At 47.0% G+C, this 24,779-nt stretch overlaps 1 protein-coding gene and 1 non-coding gene across 9 annotated transcripts in view; one reads left to right on the top strand and one right to left on the bottom strand.

Moving 5' to 3' along the window:
* Window positions 1-24,779, bottom strand: part of SLC39A11 (solute carrier family 39 member 11) — a 559,067-nt gene that overhangs the window by 383,678 nt on the left and 150,610 nt on the right. The window lies entirely within an intron of this gene.
* On the top strand, window positions 10,042-10,146 carry LOC118024463. Its single transcript, XR_004683112.1, has one exon. It is a non-coding gene; the product is annotated as a U6 spliceosomal RNA (small nuclear RNA).

Genomic DNA, 24,779 nt, shown 5'->3' with positions numbered 1-24,779 from the left:
AGGGTCTATGCAGGGTCTCTGTAGGGTCTATGCAGGATCTATGCAGGATCTATGCAGGGTCTCTGCAGGGTCTAAGCAGGATCTATGCAGGGTCTCTGCAGGGTCTCTGTAGGGTCTCTGCAGGGTCTCTGCAGGGTCTCTGTAGGGTCTCCGCAGGGTCTCCGCAGGGTCTCTGCAGGATCTATGCAGGGTCTCTGCAGGGTCTCTGTCTACATTAACCCTCCCACTATTTCTATCTCCCAGTTCCTCTCTTGTCCTAGGAGTTGGTCCCCAGGAATCAAGCTGACACTAGCAAGGAACACTGTCAGCGGCTACAGCAAGAGAGCACACACGTGGTCAGCGCGAACACACAGCACCATCGTCTGCAAACTACAAGAGGAAACGAAATCTTCCTTTTGCCACAGGCCATGTAACTGAATGGAAAACGCAGTGCTGGAGAGGTTCATGTGAGACTCAAATTGCATAAACATTTCTTGGTTTGGGGGATTTTCTGGCTTTTCGGGATACAAACAGTTGACCCTGGAACGCAGGAAGGAAAAGATAAGCACAAGTCGGAAGATTCATGGTTTGTTTTCTGTCTTTGTTACAAGGTCAGAGAGCTGAGACTTTATCTGGATGCTGGGGAGAATTTAAGTCCACATCCACGTTCAGCAGGGAGAGTTTATCGGGCACAGGCCTTGGTGAAGGGCAAAAGAAACCAAGTCAATCACCAGAAGTGTACCGGGGGGCTCGTGGAACCCCACCCAGGGAGGCCACAGAACCCACCCTGGAACCCCAACAGAGCCAAGGGAGACCAGGACTCCTGCTCCACCAAAATGCCACCACATACCCGCGTGGCAGCACCTCTGTCCTTAGTGCTGGACGCCAAATGCTCTGGCTCAGGTCACTGGCACTGAATGCTGGCCACTCTCGCTGGAATGACTTTGCTCTCAGCTCCATCTAACTGGCCAAGCCATGGTCAGCTCTAGCTACGAGAGAGGCTGGAAGTCCAACTTCTATCCTGAGAGCCAGGCTCTGTCTTCCACCAAGATACCCAAGATGGAGGGAAGGGAGAGTCTCCAACATAGTCAAGGAGTTCAGAAGCTAAGCTGCTAGAAGGGGAGAAGGAGGGAGAGAGGAAAGGAAGGAGTAGGGAAGACTACTATAGGGGAGCTTTATGCATGTCCTTGGACATTCATGTCTTTGATACACTGGTCATATTAAATCTGCACCAGGTTTCCTGCTCTCTTTAGAAAGCCACAATTAAATGAATTAAACCATGGTAGAGCACTCTCAGGTCAACTCTATCTCCAATTTTCCAATTTGTACATAACCCTACACAAGTCCCAACCTCTAAAGGTCTAGGCTTCTTCCAACTTTAAATGAGCAGAACGAGGCAGACTTCAGGGCCCCTTCCAGCGCTGATTCTATGCTCTGCCACAGCCAGCCTACCATGATCACTCATCCAGGTGAGTAGGAGAGAGGGGCTATTTCCATCACCAGTGTTCACTGAACTCTGTTCTAGCTCAAGAAATTCCCCAAGATGAGTTTCAGGGACAACACGTTCCAACTGTTCATAAAATAAGAACGTCCACCACATGAGGAACAAATTCATTTGCCCAGAGGAATTGACATCTCTTTGTGCCCTAAAATGAAAAGCATTATTTTCCCTCTAAATGTATTAAAATATTTTTTGACAATACAAGAGCTCCCCATACGTTACAGGAAATACAGAATATACTGATAAAGGGCAGAAGAAAACTAAAAAAAAAAAAACCTTCACTACCCAGAGGAGACCACCTTCAAAAAAATCCTGACACTCTTGTTTATATTTATACTGTATCTGTAGAGATGAGCACGCACACGTTTAGGTGGATCATACAGTTCTGAAACGTGACTTCATGTAGCAGTCAAGTGTGAACATACTCCAGATCATAATATAGTCTCCCATGTCGATGGTGCTCAACCAAATTTCCATGACCTGCTAGAGGTCAAGACGTGAACAATGCAGAATTTCCAGTGGCCAGAGAACTAAGAATATATACTCAAGATTTGTTTCTTGTTAGAAGAAGAGATGTGTGGACTGTCCAAATCATTTCAAAGTCTGGCACAACCAGTTACCTTCCAGGCCTCCAATGAGCTTTGGTGTTGAGAGTAATAAAAGCAAGCTGGGCAGGAATTCTAAACAGGTACTTGACAAATGGCTAAATGTTGGTTGAACTTAGAAGGGTCAATATTTATTGTTCTGAGACTTCCATGATATAAATGTTATCTTCAGTGTGGTTTCTGAGCCCTTCCCTCTTCAGGTTCAATTTAAATGCTGTATTAGAAAGAACATGCGTATTGTGGTGGATGGGGGGTGGGGGAGGGGGGAGGTTCTTCTGCAGCCTGATTTCCATGATATTTAGTCATTTTCCAGTGCATCACTTGCTTGCTGTCTGTGTGCAGGTCCACCACCTCTTGGGTCTGTGAGCACCATGAGTGCCTGAGTCCATCTGGCTCACAATTTTATCTCTAGTGCCAAGCACAAAAGAGGTACTTAAATATTTGTGGAATGGATAACGAAAGCCAATGGCGCTCTTTCCCAGAAAAGTGTCCACATAATCTACACAGAACATTTTGCTCGTATTTTCAGAGAGTTCATGATTTTATTTAAGGTTAAGACTCTCATTCTGCAGCATCCTATCCACTGACAGACCAACATTTATTTATCCAAATGCCTATCTTATGGACATACATCTCAAGGGTCAGCAAACTTTTTTGGTAAAGGTCCAGATAATAAGTATTTTAGACTTTGTGGGTCATTCTGTCTTTCTGGCAAACTACTCGACTCTGTCGTTGTAGCACAAAGTGGGCCAGAGACAATATGTAAATGAGTTGGTATGTCTGTGTTCCAGTAAAACTCTTTTTACAAAAACAGGCAGCAGGCCACATTTGGCCTGCAGGCTATATACTCTGCTGGCCCCTGATACAGATTATTAAAAGCAGGATTTTTAAGATTTATTTAAGATTCATATCTCTTGGTCACTGGTGGCCCTCATGAGAATTATTCCAAAGCCTTTCTGTTCCCCGAGGAAATTAATTACCTGGGTCCACCTAGCTGCTGGTGTGGGTAATCCAGCTACGTATAAATCACCATGGAAATCACTGGTCAGCTTGACTAACTCGAAAGAAGGGTCCAGAGAGTGGCCACCATGACAGAATGCTGTGTCCTATGGAGAAGGTACCCTTGTGGTGCCCATGCAATGGTTTGCCTTGACATTGGTGAGGGCTGTCTGTTCTCTCCCCCAACACTCCGGCTCGGCAGGGGCTTGATAAACCAATGGACGAACCTGAGTTCAGCGTACCTGGATTTCCAGGAAACACTATGCAGTGGGTGGAACTAGACAAATCTCACTGTGGACTTTTTCTGCATACTATTAGAGGTGCCTACTAACAGAAGACACTACTTTGACCTCATCCCCACCAGGGGACAAAGAAAAGAAGAAAGAGGAGGGAAGAGCAGTTCCAGGGACAGTAGAGGACAACCTGGAAAAAGGACAATCTAACCTTCAAAGGCTTGTGTAATCACCGACCTCACCATGACACATGGCGGCCCAAGATGACCTCAGGACCTTGCCTCATGACCTCCTCTCCCTCCCCAATTCAGGTTCAACCACCACTGACTAAGTGCCTATTCTGCACCTTGCAAGACCCCACATGTGTAGCTACCTGGAGAATTTACCTTCTTTAATCCTAGAAGCAACCCTATGAGGTAGGTTCTTTCAAATCCTATGTCATGGAAAGGAATAGGTTAGCTCAGTGACCTACCCCAACATTCTTCCTTTCAACTAGCCACCCGGCCATTATTCCTGGCTCTGCCTTCTTCATGGAACTGACCAGTCTACCCCTTGTTGGGTAGGATATGGAATGTTTCTTCCCCACTCCTGTTTCCCTAAGGAGGGACTTTCCCCTAAATACTCCTGGCCTTTTGTCCCACACTTCACACCTCCCCGTGGAGACAGAATGAGTTTCTTGAGAGATGAATTTGGGGAGGTCCACCCAGCCTCGCCTGCTTGCCCTGAGTGCCAGGGTGTCCCACTTCCGGTCTAGGCCTCCATGCTGCAAGGTGCACAGGGTCCCCTAGTAGGTCTGTGAGCTGGTGGGTAAATCGGCCTAATTCTGCAGTCCAGCATTACAAATCCCGCTCTGATGCACATCAAAGCTGCTGCCTCTAGCCCAATCTTTGCTGGCAATAAGGGTGGAATTTTTATTCTCCTCTGCCTCCTTTGCATCTTAAAGTGGATTCAGAGCTCAGACAGCGAAGACTGGGGTACGTTCAGCACGAGGCCTCTCCAAATCCAGCCGCTGACCCTAAGCCTGATCTAGTCTGCGGGGCACAGTGGTCAGCTCGGGGGCTGACCCATATGACTCAAGCCCACCAGTTGGAGCCGTTGGTCTACGGATATTGCCCCGTGGACACTGGCCCCTGGGCTGAAGCCCAGCCACGCGAGCAAACACATGGGAAATGCGCCCACTGGAGAGGCTATCTCGACGGCGCGGCCTCGCTGTTCAGAGCCCAGGCCTGTTGCTGCAGGCTCCCTCCCCGCCCCTATTCTGCAGGCTTTCAGTACCTCTCCCCAAGTTGATCTGGCTTTAACTGGTTGAGCTGATTCCTGTCACCAGCAACCAAAAAAGAGGTCTGACTAAAACAGGAAGCCCTCAGCTGGTGAGTGATCCCAAGGACGGCCCCGCCGTCAAGTAGTGGGATGGACAGCCCAACCCCGAGCTCCTGACTGCGCATTTGGGGTTGGTTCGACTCGTCCCTCCAGCACCATCTTCCCCCTCTGGCAGAGCCTCCACCTCCCCAAAAAACCCAAAGCCCCTCGACCTACTAACTCTCCAAAGCACCTGGGGCACGAACGCTCCTTCTACCATGCAGGTGCCTCAGGACGCCTCTGACCACCGCGCCTGCTGCAGCTACGGAGTTCCCTGCGCTCGCTCCCAAGTGGGACAGGGAGAGGCTTAGGGAGGATGCACCTGCTCCAGGAGCCTTGTTGCCAGGGAAGCCTCCTGAAAGGACTGGATTGGCGCTTCTGAAAACAGGCCTCAGGTGGGAATCATCTGAAAATTTTTTTAAAAAACCCAGATTCCCAGCCTCGGCAGGAGACCCAGCGGGTCTGTACCTCCCGGGGAGGAGGCTGCCAATGGGCATCTCTGAAGGCTCTGGGGTGGGGGCTGATGCAGCGGGGCCCCCAGCCGGCCCGCATGTGAGAACCACTGGATCACATAACATCGGCGTCCTTGCCCGGGGAACAGGCTCTGGGAATGCCCCACTTCATCAGCCCCTCCTGCTGCCACGCCCCCTCCCGAGACCACCCTCCTCAGAGCGCTGCTGATGCTCTCTGTTCTTCAGGCACCTTGTATCTTCCTAGCCTTGCTTATCGCTGGTCTCTGCAAGAACCCTGAGATTGCCACAGCAAATGGCCAGCTTCAGGTGACTGTCAGCTCTGCACACTTCACCCCGGGCTGCCAAAACGAACAGACATTTCAGGGCCAAGAGGACTCAAACTTAGCCTGCCGGCTCAGCCTGGGGTCCACCTTCTCACCCAGGACTCGCTGCCTGTGCAAGTCCCCAGTTCCCCACGCGGTCTTTTGGCCATGAGGTCGGGCCACATCAACCACTCAGCCCCTGAAAGCAGCCAGTCTTTGCAACCCAGCCAGTCCCGGTCCTTGGCCACCCACATTTCAACCCAGTCCAAAAGCCTATCCAGGGATGAGCAGGTTCGGGACGGGAGGAGCCCGGGGGAGCTTAGGAGAAGGGCAGGGTGTGCAAATAAGCACAGTGTCCTCCTAGGGCTTCTTCTCCTTTGCCTCGAGAAAGCCCTCCCTTGCCAAGACTGATGCCTCCCAGACACGGATCAGATTCACAGAAAGCCACATGAAGGACAACAAGGGATTATTTGGAGGTGGGACAAGTGCATGAGTTGCATCTCAGCAGACGAGCTTACTGGCCAGGAAGACATCCCAGCAGATAAAGGAGGGGAGCAAATGGCACAAGCACTCCCCAAGGATCAGCAGAGACACTTTTCTGGGGGAGAGGATGCGCTCCTGACAAAGTACATTCCGCCACAGAACCTGAAGTGGGCAGAAGCACCTGTATTCCTACAGGTAGAGAACCTCTGTGGTTAGTGCAGCCCTGCAAATCTAGAAAGGTGAAGCCCCGTCGAAGACATTCTCAGGTTGGGTGGGCTGATTTCCAATCAGCCTGGGCTTATAAGTAAAGAGCAATTAGCACATCATCGAGATGCGAATAATTTACACATCATGTAAATGCAGCTAAATGTTTGTCTCTGAAAGTTTTTCTTCATTAGTTAACTATTTCCCCAGCAATATTCTCACGCTATTAATCTCTTCCAGAAACATTTCAGATAGAGTGCAAAGGTAAACTTCAGCACAGCCACCCACTGTTAAGAAAAAAAACAGCTCTAGGGGCGCCTGGGTGGCTCAGTCGGTTAAGGGTCTGCCTTTGGCTCAGGTCATGATCCCAGAGTCCTGGGATCGAGCCTGGAGTTGGGCTCCCTGCTCAGTGGGGAGCCTGCTTCTCAAACCTCTCTCTCCCCATGCTCATGCTCTCTCTCTCTCACTCACTCTCTCTCTCTCTCTCTCTCAAATAAATAATAAATAACATCTTTAAAAAAAAGAAAAAAACCAGCTCTACAAGAACAGGGACCAAACTAATATAGAAAAACCACACCCCCAGACTCATGGGTGCTCTCTGCAAAAAAGAACACAAGTCACATCATATCTGGGTAAACTTCAGCCAAGGTCTGACTCGTGGGTGTTGGGTGGACCCAGAAGAGAAAAATCTGGTGTCATTGCCAGAGGGATGCATGGCAAACATGCCTGGCAGCCAGGGTACCACTCTCCTACCTTCGCCACCGCCTCCCCATTCACCGGAGCAGTAAAAGTGATTCGGACACAGAAGCCACCTGTTTCCCTTGCCAGGATTAACGGGGAGGAAAGCTACAATGGGTGTGAGTCCCAAAAGTTTTCCTTTTATTCACCTTTTTTTGGCATGTGCATGCTGTATGTGTGTGTGCATGGGTATGCGTGCGTGTGTGTGTGTGTGCATGAGAGAGAGCGAGAGAGGAAGAGGGAATATGCATGTGTGCCCACATGCAGATTATCACCAATTTATTTGATTTGAGGTGGTCTGGTAGTTTCTCCCGACCCTCTCCTGGGGACGGTCAATCAGAGATGGACGGATGGCGTGGGCAGGCAGGGGCAAGGTAGATGCAGTCTAAGCAGCCGGCAGGCTGGCCGATGGCATCCTGTCCTCCGGCATTACACACCAGGGACACGAGGGGAAAGTCCACGGTGGACTCTCTGGCACATTCCTCTTTTCTTACCTCTTCAGACTTTTCTCTTCCCCTTTTTTCCCCAAAGCAATGACAGAGAGGACTCTCGGTGTCACTACATGGAAAGGAAAAGGAAGGATGGTTCTGGAGACTTGAGAACCTGCATTCACTCACGGCTTCCCCGCCAGTTCATATCCCAGCCCTACCGCTTCCTGCTTATGTGTGTTTGCACCTGTCACTTGATACCCCCTGTGCCTCAGTTTCCATGTTTGCCATTTGGGATGCTAATATTACCCGCCCTAAAGGACCGTGGTGGGGAGTAGCTGAGAGTGGGCGCGGGCCTCCCTGGCTGGCACACATCGAGGGCAACACAAACCATATTTTAGTGGTTCCCACAATGAACTTGAATTGTATTTATAAAAATATAAAAAGAAAGGCTAATGGAGTGCTTGGTACACCTAATCCGTTCTCAACTGAAATCCAAAAGGGCAGGAGGGCCATGGTAGGGGAGAAAAAAATTAGATCACCATAGGATCTGGTGCAGATTTTTCAAATGCCTTCAGATCCCCATACTCCATGTTTGTGGAGTAAGGCCAAGCCTTGGCTGTACTGGGAATGCTTTTTAAGATTCAGTCATGTTGACATTTTCAACTTTCACAAAGGGTCACCAGCTGCTAAAGATAATAGAGACTTTCCATCAATACAGGGAGAGGGCTAGTGCCCTTTAAGGTCGTCTATGCTGCTTTGGAATACAAAGTAACTTCCTCTCTCTCTCTCTCTTTTTTTTTCTTTCCTTTTCCTTCCTTCTTTTTTTTTTTTTTTAAGGTTTTACTTATTTATTTGAGACAGAGAGAATGAGAAAGAGAGAGAGCACATGAGAGGGGGGAGGGTCAGAGGGAGAAGCAGCCTCCCTGCCGAGCAGGGAGCCCGATGCGGGACTCGATCCAGGGACTCCAGGATCATGACCTGAGCCAAAGGCAGTCGCTTAACCAACTGAGCCACCCAGGCGCCCTCCTTCTTTCTTTTTTGAAGAGCGGATTTATTCATCTAATGTAGTTTATGTAGACTAACATTAATACCAGTTTGCACTTCCTAAAAAAATGGTACTACCAGAGAGATGGGGATAAAGTAGGTCACCAGCATCCCTGAAGTGCGCTGGATGGTTGCTTATTATCAATCCATAGATAAGACAGATAGATAGATAGATAGACCAACAAACTGTACATGTACACACGTGATTACATAAATACATACATGATCCATATATTATATGTATTATATATTCATTGCTATTTCATTAAGCCATTATATTTCTGTTTTTAAATTTAGTGTCTTTAAAAACTATATACATATAATTTTTAAAAAGTCACCTTGGAAACTGAAACATAATGGTTTGGTGAAATAGCATCCGACAGCTAATTGCCAGGAAGAATGAGCACCATTCTTTATCCCCTAGATCTGCCATAAACGTAAGTTAGAAGGGGAATGACCAGGAAGAAAATTGGTTTCTGGAAATCCATGCAGCTCCCAGGAAGGAGGAAGACACATCTCTTTCTCTACCATTTTCTTAAAGATTTATTTATTTATTTTAAAGAGAGAGAGAGAGAACAAACAGGAGGTGCAGAGGGAGAGGGAGAGAGAATCCCACTCAAGCAGACTCCACGCTGAACCCAACATGAGTCTCAAGATCACCACCCAAGCCGAAACCAAGAGTCGGACACTTAAAGGACTGTGCCATGCAGGTACCCCTCTACCATTTGTGGTTAAGATTTGAGGTCTACCACATCTTCAAAGGGTGGCTGTCTTTGTGTAAGGAACCCAGGGGGGCATTACGCCCAGATACCCAGCTGCCTTGGAGGATGCTCTGCATGGACCCCAGCGTGGACCCCAGCATGGGAAGCTTATTTCTTGAGCCCTCTGTCTTCTGAAGCAGAAGTGCTGGGTCAGACGCAAGAAGACTGACAAGCAAAGCTATCTGTACTGACATGAGGTCGCTTGGAGCTAAAAAGCAAAGCAAAAACACAAAAACAAAACAAAAACCCTGATTCTGAGAGAGCAGGGATAAAAACCATGGGAAGTCACATGGAGTGGGGCTTACCTGTAAGATCAGCGCTGCCCTCATGTTCAAGGGCGACCCCGGCTTGGTGAAATGATAAGATTAAACAGGGCAGAGCAGAAATGTCTGCAGGCTGGGGAACAGACCTCCTCATGCTGTCCCTACTCAGACAGTGACCACAAGGGACATGTGAAGAATGGCTTGGTCTCGAGTGGGAAAACAAATGCCATCCAGCAGAGGTTTGGAGAAAGGGAGACGCACGGCTGGTGAGTGCTCTGTATTCCTTCAGCTTCCACTAAAAGCAGAAATGCTTTGATGAAAATGAAGGCTTCAGAAGGACAGACTCTCCAAGTGACGCCCAGATTACGATAGACCATGAATGTAAAAGCGGATCAACGTGAAAGAGGGCTGGAAGGTGGAGTGCCAGTTATCTCAAGCCACATGGGAGCTCTCACTACACAGAGAGGTGCGGGGCTGAAGCAGTGCCCATGCGTGAGTGCGTGCACATGCCTGTGCGCGGTGATGTGCAGGGGGCCGTCTGCGAGCAGCTAGATGGTAAGAAGACCCTAACTGAGCCACGATCAAGTGAGTCTTCCATAGTGGTTCTCAAACTTGAGCATGCAAAAACACATACGTAGGTACGTACATAAGCAGACAAGTAAATCTGCTCATTTCAGTAGTGCATATCCTAAAATTGGAAAGATACCAAGAAAATGAGCCCAGCCCCTGTCCAAAGACGACACCCAAATTGGTGAAGCATTCCACATTTTTCAAAGAGGGAGTTACTTAATGGGCATAACATTTCAGTTAAGCAAGATGAATAAGGTGTAGAGATCTGCTGTAAAACACCGTACCAAAGTCAACGATAATGGATTATACGCTTCAAAATTTTTAAGCAGGTAGATCTCAGGTTATAATAAAATAAAATTTAAAAAAGAAGTGTCGGGCGCCTGGGTGGCTCAGTTGGTTAAGCGACTGCCTTCGGCTCAGGTCATGATCCTGGAGTCCCTGGATCGAGTCCCGCATCGAGCTCCCTGCTCGGCAGGGAGTCTGCTTCTCCCTCTGCCCCTCCCCCCTCTCATGTGCTCTCTCTCATTCTCTCTCTCTGAAATAAATAAATAAAATCTTAAAAAAAAAAAAAAAGAAGTGTCACCTAAATAACTTTTACAAAAATCATATTTAAGGGGCGCCTGGGTGGCTCAGTCATTAAGCGTCTGCCTTCGGCTCAGGTCGTGATCCCAGGACCCTGGGATCGAGCCCTACATCGGACTCCCTGCTCCACAGGGAAGCCTGCTTCTCCCTCTCCTACTCCCCCTGTTTGTGTTCCCTCTCTCGCTGTCTCTCTCTGTCAAATAAATAAATAAAATCTTTAAAAAAAAAATCATATTTAAATTTTTTTTTTTTCCCCAAAGTGCAGTTTCTTGGAACTTTTGGGAGAGCCGAGTCAGCAGGTGTGACAGGCACTCTAGGGAACACAGTTTAGAGGAGAAAGAAAGATCCAGAAAAACACAATGGAAACCCATTGAGAATGGACTCCCAAGTTTGTTACGTTCAGCCCAGATCTCTTGGCAAGTGTTTACTGGCAATCTTCACTTGGGGCTCTTAACATCTTGCTCACTTTGCACCAAAGGGAACACATCGCCTTATGCCCAAAGCATGTTCCTTCTCTCGTACTTTGTATTAGAATGACAGATTCCATAATCTTCCTCACTCACCAACCCGGGAACATGGGAACAAGCGTCAGTGCAGAAAGCCCATGGAACCCACTCTGAAAAACCCTGTTCCAGGAGGACCCAAGCAAAGGAAACCCACAGACAGACACTGGGTGAGTGAGTGCCAAAGGGAAGTGACAGGTGTGCCTGCCCGTGGGATAACATGCTATGCCTTTGCTCATAAAGTTCCTGAATCCAGTCCAAAGCACGTGAGTGGGAACAGAACATCCAAACAAGACAGAGCTGCTTGACACATCTTCTCGAAACCATAAACCACCTGAAGTGGCAGGTTCTCACCTCCCCACCAAAATCTGTCCCACTTTATTCCACTGCAGCCCGGAGCCTTCGGAGAAGTCAGGTCTGGGCTCAGCCAAACTACAGGATGGCCCTTGGCAGAGGCAGGTAGCAGGGGTGGCTATCCAGAGAGCAGTGTGCCTGCCGCCATGGCAACTCATGATGGACCAGGGATGGGGAAGAAGGTGCTCTGCTAATTGAAACCCGGCAACATTTTAGCATCAGCCCCAAAGAAGTTAATGCTCAGCTAGATTTTCTCTTGTCCTCTGTCCCCCCCTTTTTTTTTCATGTCACCAAGTGGCGTTAAACCATCCCCTTCCTCCCAAAAAGAAAATCACATGCCAAGATAAGACTTGATAAACCACTGAGCAGAATCTCCCTCCCCTACACTGCACTCAAGCAGAGCCTAAGATCCTGTTCTCTCTGTGAGTAGCCTATCCATCTCAAAGGAAATTATTTACCAAAAAGATTCTTAGGCATGCACTGGCTTCAGCATCACCACCCCACTGAGGCACCCCGGGACAAATATTCTCATGCTGCAGTAGGACTGAGAATCACCTTGGGAACTTCACCAGTCCTTCCCAAGAAAGTTGATTTAGGCAAATCAGGAGCAGAGCACAGGCATCTGTATTTTTTTCTCTAGTGCCCCAAGGAATCCCAATGGTAACACATCAAGATCCACCCTTGAGAAATGTGGGCTACAATTTGGGCTTCTCCTATAGATCTGTCCTTTATGGGGCAGGCTAAGCTCAGCTACAGTGGCCCACCAAACTAGCCCTGGGTCGTGAAAGGGTTAACAGGAGATTTCCCACCCACCCCCACCCCCATTACTGCAATGCCAAGTTCCCTACCATGTGGTTCTGGATGTGATGGAAAACATCTCCAATCGTAAGGTGGAATGGGAAAGCGAACATGCTCCTAAACCCAAAATATATACAAATGTACTCACTACTCATAAAATGAGTCCCCACTGAAAAATTCCCTCCTTGCCTGAATGGCCTAACAGAAGTCCTAACCTGCCGCTCACATCAGTCCTGTCAAATGCGAACGCTTGCCTGTATTTTCATTTCATTGTCAAAGCTGTGGAAACGTGGAGCCACAAGTCTTGAAAGAGATACGAGTTTGTGAGCTGAAGTGGTTTGGCCTGTTTTATAGGGCAGAGGCTGGGAAACATCGGATCTGGTGAAGGACAGAACACAGAACACAGGCACAACTGTTGTGCAAATTTCCATTTCTCCTGGAGATACGTCTGTTTCCAGCAAGACTAGAGATTATGATAAAACCAAAATCTCCCTCCACAACAGCCTCAAAATGACAGATGAAATAAACAAAAAGGTTTTAGATGCACATCTGAGCTTACAACAAAGAAAGGGGATCATTAATGATAAGGAAGCTATAAACTGGAGCTGAAACACCAAAACCGGTTCAGATGCAGCCTAGGGATTAAGGAGATCCCATGGATGGATTCTGGGTGTGACTGTCTACCTGGGGCAAAGAGGAGGCCCTTGTGCCACACGAGGCAGGAGGTGAAATTCTATAAATGCAAGAGTCACGAAAATTCTGTCCCTATATGGAAGCAGGGACTAGGAAAAAATACCCATTCAGCTGCAGAGAGAGATAAAAAGGATGATGACATGCTTCTACCTGGTTTCTGGAGGAAAAAAAAATGCTTGAAGAACGAAAACCATGGGCTTTCACCTCAAACAGTTCAGAGTGCTGAGTTTCTAGTTTCTGTGTGGACTGGGAAAACCCCCGCCTGGACATGACTATAAACATCAGTTCCAGGCTAACATCGCTATAAAGGAGTCTTACAGAAGCAAACGTAGAACCATGCTGAAGGGCTCTCGCATGATCTAGGGCCCTGGGAATCCTTTGAGGAAAAACATGCCCCACTAGAGAAGTAATGATCTAAAAAGTGACAAAGCCCTGGAGAAAACAATACACCACAAATGGAGCCTGTGGACACCCAATGAAGGAGAAACACGGCTTTCTATAACAGACGTACCATGGAAAATATAATACAAAATATGCCTAACCTGATTAAAGACATAAAAGAAGAAATCAAAACCATAAGAACCAGTTGTAACAAAGGAAAAGCAGACGTAGTAAAAAAAGAACCCACTAGGACAACTCAGAAATAAAAACTGTAAGTCCTTGCAATTAAAAACTCAACAGATAAGGGGGCGCCTGGGTGGCTCAGTCCATTGGGCATCCAACTCTTGATTTTGGCTCAGGTCATGATCTTGGGGTAGCAGGATTGAGCCCCGAGTCAGGCTCCGCACTCAGCATGGAGTCTCCTTGGGGTTCTCTCTCAACTTCTCCTTCTGCCCCTTACCCTGCTCATGCTCTAAATAAATAAATAAACAAAATCTTTAAAAAAAATTCAACAGACAAGTTAAATAGGAGATTAGAATCAGCTTAGTTGACTAATCAGTGAACCAGAGAAGAGCCCACCGAGAGTGAAAGGGATAGACAACATCAAGAAAAGTGTAAGACACATGGGAGATAAGAGCATAGAATAAACATCTATTAAGTGCTGCAGAAGGAAATAAACAATGAGGGAGAAGGTCAATTTGAAGGGACAATTGATAAAAACTTTCCAGAAATAATAATAATAATAATAATAATAATAATAATAGTAGTAGTAGTACTAGTAACGAGTATTCAGTTTAAAAGAGTACTCCAAGACTTACACAGAACAACACGTGTGTATGCGTACACACAAAACCACATCATGTTGAAACTGAGAAACACCAGAGACAAATGAAAAAGATGGATAAGCAACTGAGAGAAAGACAGAAAATGTAAATGAAGTTACTGCTGGATACAATTTTATAATGCTCACAGAGAACACAACATGCAACACAACTCTTTTGTCTGATGGACGCGGTCTAAGTGCAAGGATATGGAATGATGTTGCCAAATTGCCAAAGGAAATACAAACTGCTCTCAACCGAGGCATTTAGATGCAACTCAGTTCTTCCTTCAAGGGTCAGAGCAAAATACAGATATTTTTAGTTGAGTGATTTTTATCCCCGTGGATCTTAAGTGAGGAAATATTAAAGTAAGAAAGACAATGGACAGGAGGTCAATGCAAGGAGCGATGATGAGCAGAGAAATAAGCAGTAGTCCTGGAAAATACAAGCAAACACTGATCTTATAAAACAATAACAGTAACTGATAGGCAGGATGTCTTTAAAATTAAAAACTTGGGCTCTTCCGAAGACAACATCAAGAAGGAGAAGACAAGCCACAGACTGGGAGAAAATCTTCGCAAAAGACACATCAGATACAGGACAGTTACCCAAGATATACCAGGAACTCTCAAAACTTAACAGTAAGAAAACAAACTAGTTAAAACAAACCAGTTAAAACAAGGGCCAGGGACCTTAAAAGACACCTCACAACAGATTTCAGGTGGCAAATAAGCAGATGAAAAGACGCTCCATGTGGTAGGTCATCAGGGAAATGCAAATGAAAACAACAACGAGATACTGTTACACGCTTATTAGAATGGCCAAAATCTGGAACACTGACCCCCACCACATGCTGGAGGGGACGTGGAGCAGCAGGGAGCTCATTCGTGGCTGGTGGGAATGCAAAATGGCATGGCCACCTTGGAAGCCAGTTTGGCAGTTTCTCACTAAACTAAACACACTTTCACCAGATGACCCAGTAAACACGCTCCTTGGTGTTTACCCGAAGGAAATGAAAACTCATGTCTACATAAAAACCTGCACAAGATGTTTACAGCAGCATTATTCATAATTGCCAAAACTTGGAAGCAACCAAGATGGCCTTGAATAGGCAGTGAATGGATAAACATCCAGATGTTGGTACATCCAGACAATGGGATATTATTCAACGCTGAAAAGAAATCAGCTATCAAGTCATGAAAAGACATGAGTGAACCTTAAATGCATATTCCTTAGTGAAAGAAGCCAATAATGAAAGGACTATATGTGAATACAGACTGTATGTGTTAAACTGCATGACAGTCCAGAAAAGGCAAAACTATGGAGACAGTCAAGAGATGAGTGGTTATTGGGGGAATGGGGAGGGAGGAGGGAACAGGTGAGGCACAGAGGATTTTTAGGACAGTGGAACTACTCTGCACAATACTATAATGGTAGATACATGTCATTATACATTTGTCTAAAACCAAAGAAGGTACAAGACCAAGAGTGAACCCCAGTGTAAACTGTGGACACTGGGTGGTAATGATGTGTCCATAGAAGTTCTTCAAATGGAACAAACTGACCTCTCTGGTGGGGGGTGTGTGCATGAGTGAGGGCAGTGAGTATACGGGAAATCTCTGAACCTTCAGTTTGGTTTTGCTGTGAACCTAAAGTCGCTCTAAAAAATAAAGTCTAAAGTTTTTTTCTTTCTTTAATATACAACAATAAGGGGCGTCTGGGTGACTCAGTCGGTTGAGCGTCTGACTCTTGGTTTCGGCTCAGGTCATGATCTCATAGGTAATGAGATCGAGCTCCGCATCGGGCTTCCTGCTCAGCAGGGAGTCTGCTTGAGATTCTCGCCTCTGCCCCTCTCCCCGCGTGCTCTCTCTCAAATAAATAAATTCTCAAAAAAAATAAAATAATATGGGCGCCTGGGTGGCTCAGTCGGTTGAGCGACTGCCTTCGGCTCAGGTCATGATCCCAGGGTCCTGGGATCAAGTCCCACATCGGGCTCCCTGCTCCGCGGGGAGCCTGCTTCTCCCTCTCCCACTCCCCCTGCTTGTGTTCCCTCTCTCGCTGTATCTCTCTCTGTCAAATAAATAAATAAAATCTTTAAAAAATAAAATAAAATAATACTAGTAGCTAATTTGAAGGTATCAAAAAAAAAACCATAGAACTAAAATATTAGAAAAATAATAATATGGAAGATGCCAGGGTAAACCAACTTAAAGCAATCCAGGGTCCTGAAAGATTGCTAGGGAGAAGGGGAGAGATACTAATTAATTTTGAACATCCTTAAGTCTATTATGCATGTTAAAACACTAAAGGTAGCCACAAAAGAGAAACTGAATTTAAAACTGCCAAACAAATAAAGGGTGAGGGAAAAAGGAGGAAGTCATGTAGAGAAGTCAATAAACCCATAAAGTACAAAAGAGGGGAGAAGATACTTGGTAAATATAAAGACCAATATAAAACATGGAGAAGCACTATGGATCTTGGATGAGGCCCTACCAACACCCACAGCGCATCTCCAAAGCGCACAGCCCCTGGGGTACTGACGAAGCGTACACACATACACATCAGAAGCAAGATGGCATTATTCGTAAAAACGGTTAAAGGGGATCAGAATATGCCACCCCAAAATATACCATTTTGGCAAAAGGATTATTTTGTGCTTAAGGCAACTGAGAAACAGCAGATGCAGGAAGAACTCTCTGCCTTCTCCCCTTCTGCCTAAAAGCAGGGCATAAATCACCCTTTATAATGGTGCCTCCCATCCCCGTACCAGAAAGAGGAGAACACCAGCGGTGACTAGAATCTGCATAACAAACCTTATGAAATAATTCTTCTTTACCATTAGTTTCCCCTAGATATTTTCTTCCCACAATGTATGGCCCCTAAAAGCTCAGATCTTTTTTCCTTTATCTAGTCATTTTTCCACAGTGAATTACTCCATGTCAAAATGGTATATAAGCTCTCAAAACTAAATGCTGCTTTGGGTGTTCACGTCTTTTCTGTGGAGCTCTGGTGCATGTAAAATTAAAAATAAAATGTGTATGCTTTTCTCCTGTTAGCCTGTCTTTTGTAAGTTTAATTCACAGGTCCCAGGCACTGAACATAAGAGAGTAGAGATAAAGATTTTTCCCTTCCTCTACACTATCAAATTATCAAAGAATAAATAATTCCAGTTCCGTGCTAACTATTCCAGATAATTAATGGCGGGGGTGCCCACGGGTCATTCGCTCATCCAACAAAGCCTCGTGGGAAGAAGGACAACTTGACACTGGATGATACTGGTGTAACCTTAATATTCAAACCAGAGAAACAAAACATAAATAAAAAATTTAAGCCACATCCACTTAAGAACATAGATGCAAACTGTTGTGGGTAAAAAGAGGCTATGTTTAGTTTCTATCAAAAGTTATCTATCAAAAATCTATAGTAAATATATTAATGGTAAAAAAAAAATAGGAAAGTTCTCTTAAGCATTCTAGACAGAATTCCAAAGATAGCACCCAAAATACTCCCTCCCCCTTGTATGCTCAATTTGCATAATCTGGGACTCTGAATACAATGGATTTCACTCCTATGATTACAAAAAATTGACCTTCAAATAGGGAGATCAGCCAGGTAGGCCGCTCATCACATGAGCTCTTTAAAAGAGTTTTCTCCAACTGGTTACTGAAGAGGAAGCCAGCGATTTCTCGGGAGATAGGCTCAGAAATGTGCAAGTGAAGTAGGCATCCCCGAGTAAACACGCCCAGCATCGCCATCCCCAAGTGGTAGCAGTGAAAGGAACAAGAAAACACCAGACAGTGTTTGCTCTGGTGTTTGTCAAGATGCCCATTTGGAAGGATCTGGGAAGCATCAGGTTTTTATAGGAGAGAAATAATAACTTTTCCTCCACCCTCCTAGGTTCTGTAGCTGGGGCCTGGAGATTAAATAGACAAAAGACAGATTGGCAAGAGAAAAACAGTTTATGAACATGTGCAGCACATATATACGTGGGGGAAGCTCGGTGATGAGTAACTCAAAGGGGTGATTAGAACTTGGGGCTTATGGAGCATCTTAACAAAGAGCGACAGCTTTGTAGGAAAATGACAAGACAAAGGAAAGCACAATTTGCCCTTAAGGGTGACAGATGGTAGGGGGCGCCTGGGTGGCTCAGTCAGTTAAGCATCTGTGGTTAAGAATCTGCATTCGGCTCAGGTCATGAGCTCAGGGTCCTGGGATCGAGCCCCATGTCAGGCTACCTGCTCAGCAGAGAGTCTGCTTCTCCTTCTCCCTCTGCCCTTCCCCCCTGCTCGTGCGTTCTCTCTCTCTCTCCCTCCTAATAAATAAAGTCTAAAAGAAAAAAAAAAAAGGGTGACAGATGGTGGGAAGGTAAATATCTGCAGGAACCCATGGGAGACAAGGGTTGTTTTCATCGGGCACCTCATGGGGACTTCCCGGGGCTGACCAGCATCTCTGGCGAGGCTCAGGCCTTTACAGGAAATCTTCTGTCATGTTTTTAGGTAGGAGGGGGAGGTCGGAGAGCCCTTCCTGCATCTGCCCGTTTCTCAAGCGTCTGCTCCAAATCATAGGTATGATGAAGGGGCACATTTTGGGGTGGCAGGCTCTGATCCACCACATTCTCAAACATCGGTGTGCATGTTAAATATGCAACACTGGGATTTCCTCCTCAGAGAATCTGGTCCTGTCACCCAGTGACAGGTTCATTTTTCTGAAGTGCATTTTTAAAAATTGATTTTCTTAACACAAAAAGAGCACAGAGAAGAAAAGAAAATGGTGTGTAATCCCACTGCCCAGATAATCCCTGATGACATTTAAGAGCATGGAAGTAACACAGATACGTGGTTAGAAATGCAAACAGGAAGGGTTGAGCTGAAAACCAGGAGTCTCCCTCTCCCCGCCCCAAGTGTCTCTTTCCAAGGTAACCAGCCATCACAGATTCTAATGTAGTCTTCCAGAAAAAAAATACCACATTAATACCAGGACAAAATATGTCCTCTCCAACAGTTCCTTTTTTTTTTTTTTAAACTCAAAAGGAATGATATTGTTTCGAGTTTTATAGTGTGCTTTTTTTGTTTACTATAACCCGTAGATTTTTCTACATCTGCATTTTAAAAACCTACCCTGTTCATGTAAATAGGTTTAAAGCAGGGAAGCAATCACATTTTTCAATCAGGGTTTACGGTGATTCTGACGGGGCAGTGTGGGGAGTGGGGGGCGGATGAGCAGACCACACTGAGAAATCAGGACCCAAAGACAGGTGTGTTCACCTGAAACCCTCTCTGGCTGTGGCATCTGTCCCTGCAGAGGCTTGGAGATGCCCTCCACACCTCCTTCACAAGCAGGACCCCAGAATACCTCTGAACACGCTGCAATTACAAAATAGCTCTGCGTATCCTGTCACAGGGCAACTGGGTAAATATTCCCATCCAGACTTGGTTTCTACCTGCAACGGTCTCAGGACAATTGCCTGGGGGTCAGGCAGCACCCGGCAGGAAATTATTCTTGGCTTTATCTCTGAAAATGGTGTGCCCACGGGTCATTCGCTCATCCAACAAAGCCTCGTGGGTAGATCTCCAGCTCTCCACTCACCCATTTTCAATCATGGCTCCAGGCCCAAGCAAAGGGAGCAAGCGAGAGAATGGTCCCACATGGCCCCAGATGCTGTCCAGATATGCAGGGACCTCTCTCCCTCTACTCCTTTGGCTGTACTCTTCTGCAGATTTTTGGCTGACCGTTAAGTGGCCCCAAAGATAATACTGTTGAGAGGCCTGAAGCGTTGTTCCTCAGCCTCCCTAGTCTTTTAATTAGAAAAGTTTTGCCTGCTAATGAGCCTGTGATGTCCATCACCTAATTATCTCTGAAAATCCTCAGAGATCCCCCCTTCCTTGGCTGCAGCAATGATGCCTGTGCCTGGAAGATCTGCACGGGAAGAGGAACAGTGACACCCAAGGATGGTGTTTTTGCTCCTGGCCTAGCGCCAAGGAAGGCAGGTGCTCCCATCCAGCAGACAGGACCTCGAAGGGGAAGGGAGCTGGCAGCCGAGACCCCCATCCCACCTACATCTTCTGGGGGTGCCTTCACCCCACGCAGGAGAGCCTGGGGTAGGCGTGCTCTACTCTGCTCCCCAGAGATGGTCAAGGGACCAGGCAGGTACAATTCACCCACTCTGCCAGATTCTCAGCCTCCATGTTCTATTGAACTGTGGGCACAGTGACCCGGGAGCCACAGGGGAGCCCTTAACTGGCTAGGGCACAGCTGAGAAAGCAAGCTTGCAGGGTGAAGAATGCAGACGGAAAGCGGAAAGGACAGACACTGGCGGAGAGGCAGGGAGGAATGAATAGATATGCGCCATTGGCTTCCCACTTCCTAATTCCAGCATCCCTGGAGACGGCTGATCCCCCTCACCCTGGATTCTGTGTCCTTAAAATGCACTCTCTCCTCTTCCCCTAGCTAGTCGGAAGTGGGTTTGCCTCCCCTTTGGACACAAGCTCCTTCCTTGATCAAGAGAAAACCGCAGGTTTGATCAAGTCTTGACAGCTGTCAGCCGAACAAGAGAACAGCAGGTTGGAAATAAGCACTGAAATGTTTGCCCAGTGAAAGCAAGCCTCTGGGGCCGGGAAGCACGGACGATTTTTGCTCCAAAGCAAAGAGACAAGTCCAGAGTCCACTCTGCATTCTCTGCTGCACGCAGGGCACCTCTCCTGACTGTCTCCCACCTCAGATCCAAGCAGTTCCCTCTTGCAGTTTGGTGCCTAAGTGGTGGGAAAGCTCCCCCCTAAGCAAGGCTGGATACTCAGCCCATGACCCGCGAGGCACCTACTTGCAAGGCTGTCGCAGGAATGCTGAGCAAAGCTCGGGCACCAGGGGAAAGGGGTTAACCCTGCTTCCTGATAATCCAAGGTCCTATAAATCCCTCCCACTTTGCAAGTGAAGGGGTTGACAGAGGAGTCAGAAGTTACCAGTCCAGAGAGAAAATCTACTACTTTCACCTTCCAAACCTCACCCCCAAAGAAACCCCCAGGGATGGGTCTGAGAGGAGAGAGCCGAGGACAGATGAGCAGCGGTGCTCCTGCTGGGTGGAAGGACGAAGTGGCCACCATTTCTAGCTCTTGCCCCTGAACACACAGCCTAATCATTTTAGACCCCCCAGTAAAGCTGAGGAATGTTCGAGCGGCTGCAGACTGAGTACACTGGGGGAAGAAAGCGAACCTCACAACCAAAACACCCAGGCGGGCAAACAGATCTCAGACAGGATGGGAGACAAACACAGAGAGTAAATGACCGTGGAGAGAGGAAAGGAAGAGACCGGGCTATTTTGAGACAGAAAAGCTGGTGCAATTAGACTGGATGCCGAGCTAACATTTGGAGGGTGGAGGGAAGTCACAGGGAAAGTAATTAAGTGAACTGTATATATTATTTTAAATTCTGTTCGCATTAACACTACAGATAATTCTACTTAATTCATCATTATTGAATTTGCCAGCAAAGCTGCAGGGTAAAACTCTAGCCCAAAGTTTATAAGATTTTTTTTTTTTAATTTATTTATTCATGAGAGACAGAGAGAGAGAGAGAGGCAGAGGGAGAAGCAGGCTCCCAAGGAGCACGGAGCCCGATGCGGGACTCGATCCCAGGATGCTGGGATCATGACCTGAGCCGAAGGCAGACGCTTAACCATCTGAGCCACCCAGGCGCCCCTAGCCCAAAGTTTAATTACACCCAGGCAGAGTGGAGCATTTTTCATGTCCCTGAGAGCTGCCAGATGAGAAAGATGTAGTTTTATAATGGTCCACCTTTCTGGACACAGACGCCACCTTCCTGAGGACTTCGTAGGAGGGCAGAGGGATCCTGGAAACCCCGTACCTCACCCCCCGAGGCTCTCCAGCATGTGCCGAAGAACTTGCAAAGCAAGACAGAGATCTGTGGAGAAGCTATTCAAATCCAGTGATGATGGCAAATGCTCTCTGATCCACCCATCCTTCCTTTGCTCATGTTCCACCAGAGTACGCAAGCGCACAATGCACACTCACCGCCAGGCATGTGTCCATCATCCTGCATTCATGTGGCTCTTAATGATTACCCAGCTCATGAGTGTCCATGAATTCATGATCATCCTGCAGTCAGGGCTTCTTCCCTAACTCACGTCCTGTCTGTTCCTTAAAGCACTTTCAATGCTTTACTATATTAGCACCTCCTCCTTGGGGGGTCAAAGTCAAACTTGGAGTTTTTCCTTTTTGTTCTCTTGAGACACCATCTCATGCTCTGTCATGGCCCAAAATGTCCAGATCTCTGGGTGGAAATAAAGGTTGGGTTATGATGGTCGAGAAAACAATAAATGAAGAACAGCTGGGGCACATTCACGGCAGGGAGGGGCCTGACTCCTCCCGACCCCAAGACCAAAGTCAAGCAGAGACGAGCCGAGGGAGCTTATTATTAAGTTCTAAACATCTGACTGCATTTGTTAGCATATAGGGCTACTGGGGCTGCAACCACAGAGACTTAGAGCCTACAGGGACCTTTTCAATTTCCCTGCACCCACAGCCAGGAAATAAGCCCCCGGGCCTCCGCCAGGCCCCCAGCACGTTTAGGTCCTTGGTGAGGAGGTGAGCTAAGAGAAAACGTGTAATGTGAATTAATGCTCCACCTGGTTTAGGAAAAGAAAAAAAAAAACCTCATTAAGTACCATCTTACCAAAAGACTGAAAAGCATCCCCATCTCAGTAAGGAAGAGCAGCAACAGGTGTTTCAAAGACCATTGTCGGCATCTGAGAAAGACATGCCAGCCTCGAGTTTTACTGAGGAAAGCTGGTGCGTGTTAGGGGTGTGCTTTTGAAGGAAAATGCTGGAAAAGGCTTTGAGACCTATCGGCCGCACCTTTCAAATCTAAGCCGCCTCGCTCTCGCCCTCTCTTCTAGGCTTGCTTCCTTCCCCCCTCACCCCGTCCAGCGTCGCTTCACAAACATCTTTCCCACTGGGTCTTTGAACGGAAACACACGAGGCAAAATGATGGGTGGCTTTACAATGGGGCCCATTTCCCTGATTCCTTTGAAGGGCAGGCAATTAGACCCTCTGATACAATTATTGTCACTCTTGTCAGTGCCACATTGAAATGGGGACAAAGAGGTCCAAACCTTTCCTTTGCGGCAGGCTTGTGATGCCCACATGAAACACATCCATTTTTTCCCCCACTTATTCATGAGAGATAATTGGAGCGGAAAAAATCTGCAGTGGGGCAAGAGGGAAAAATTGCAGGTGATTTTCAGTGACAGGGCTCGTGCCAGTCCCTGGACTCAGATGCCCCTACGGGGAGCCTGTCCGGCGTGCTCGCCTGGGTCATGATGGATCTGAACAGAGCCCTGAGACAAGCATGCTTTATCCCGGCTCCGTGGCAGGCTCATGTTTTCATGCCAAGGACAAGCGGCTGGGCCATCTTCATTCTGAAAATGGCACAAGGGGATCCCTCCTCTCCAGAACCAGGGCCCCTCCGTGGTAATACATGACAGTCTTAGAGACACATTCACTCCATCCCGCCAGCTTCTGTCCCTGCTGTGGAAAACGTTCTTGACGCTCACTTCTCTCGGAAATTTCAGGAAAATGACAGCCCGTTAGTATAATACACACACCCCCAGGCCCCAGGGTCTTCTTGCTGTTTGAACACGCCAAGCTTGCTCCGACCTCAGGGCCTTTGCTTCTGCTTTTCCCTCTCAATCTGGTATTCTCTTCCTCCAGACATCCCTATGGCTCATCCCCTTACCTCTTGCAGGCCCTTATTCACAGACCATCTTTGTGGTGAATAGTCTCAATATCCATTTAAAACATCAACATTCCCAACATCCTCTTTCCTGCCTTCTTCTCCAAACAGCACTCATGCTAGGCAGTTCCTACATGTTCTACCTTTTTAGTTTATCACATATGCCCTCCATTGCAAACACAAGCGCTAGGAAGGTAAGGGGTTTTGTCCATTTGTTTAGCACTATATCACCGATACCTGACACACAGATGCTCAGTGAATAATTACTGAATAAATCAAAGAATGAATGGACATTAAAACCTGTATAACTCACACAGTATGAGGCATTCCACAACACCAATGATCTAAGAGCAGCTCGTTTGCACCAGCAGCATTTAAACATGAAGGAAGAACTTTATCCATAAAACCTCCCAGAAGAAAAAAAAAATAGTAAGTCTCGATGCAGAGAAAAAAAGGGATAACACAACCTCAGGAATAGTCAAGAAACAGGAAGCACACGTTCCTCAAGGGCTGGGATTTGAAAAAGTCTTGTGGAATGGATTTGAAAGTCTGTTTCAAAGAGGAGAACTATTTCTAAAAACCGTCATCATGGGATCAGAAGGTATTCATGACTCACAGTTGGCTTCGGAAAGCATTCAGAAGGTATTCCCAATTCACGCAGGATTAAAACCCTCCCTTGAACTGGAACCCTCCCTTGACTGGAACCCAAGGACAGCTTCCCACCTGGAAGGCCCACATGTGGAGTCCAGTCGAGGTCTGGACTGGTAGCTCATTGGCTGGCTCCACCCCAGCAGGTGCTCCAGAAGGGTGGATGCGGTGGGGTGGGTCCCCTGGCCCCTCACATAATAATATGTGGAAGGAACACAATGAGTTACAAGAAAAATACAGACCATGCTCTGGAGCTGAGGACCTGGAATTCCGCCCACCTTGGCTGATGGGTATGTTGAGAGACAAAAGG

This window comes from Mirounga leonina, unplaced genomic scaffold (assembly GCF_011800145.1).
Source record: "Mirounga leonina isolate KUSES-001 unplaced genomic scaffold, KU_Mleo_1.0 Mir_197, whole genome shotgun sequence".
In the NCBI taxonomy this organism is placed as follows: Eukaryota; Metazoa; Chordata; class Mammalia; order Carnivora; family Phocidae; genus Mirounga; species Mirounga leonina.
Note: the sequence above shows the minus strand (reverse complement) of the source record. Positions and strands in the feature narration are given on the sequence as shown.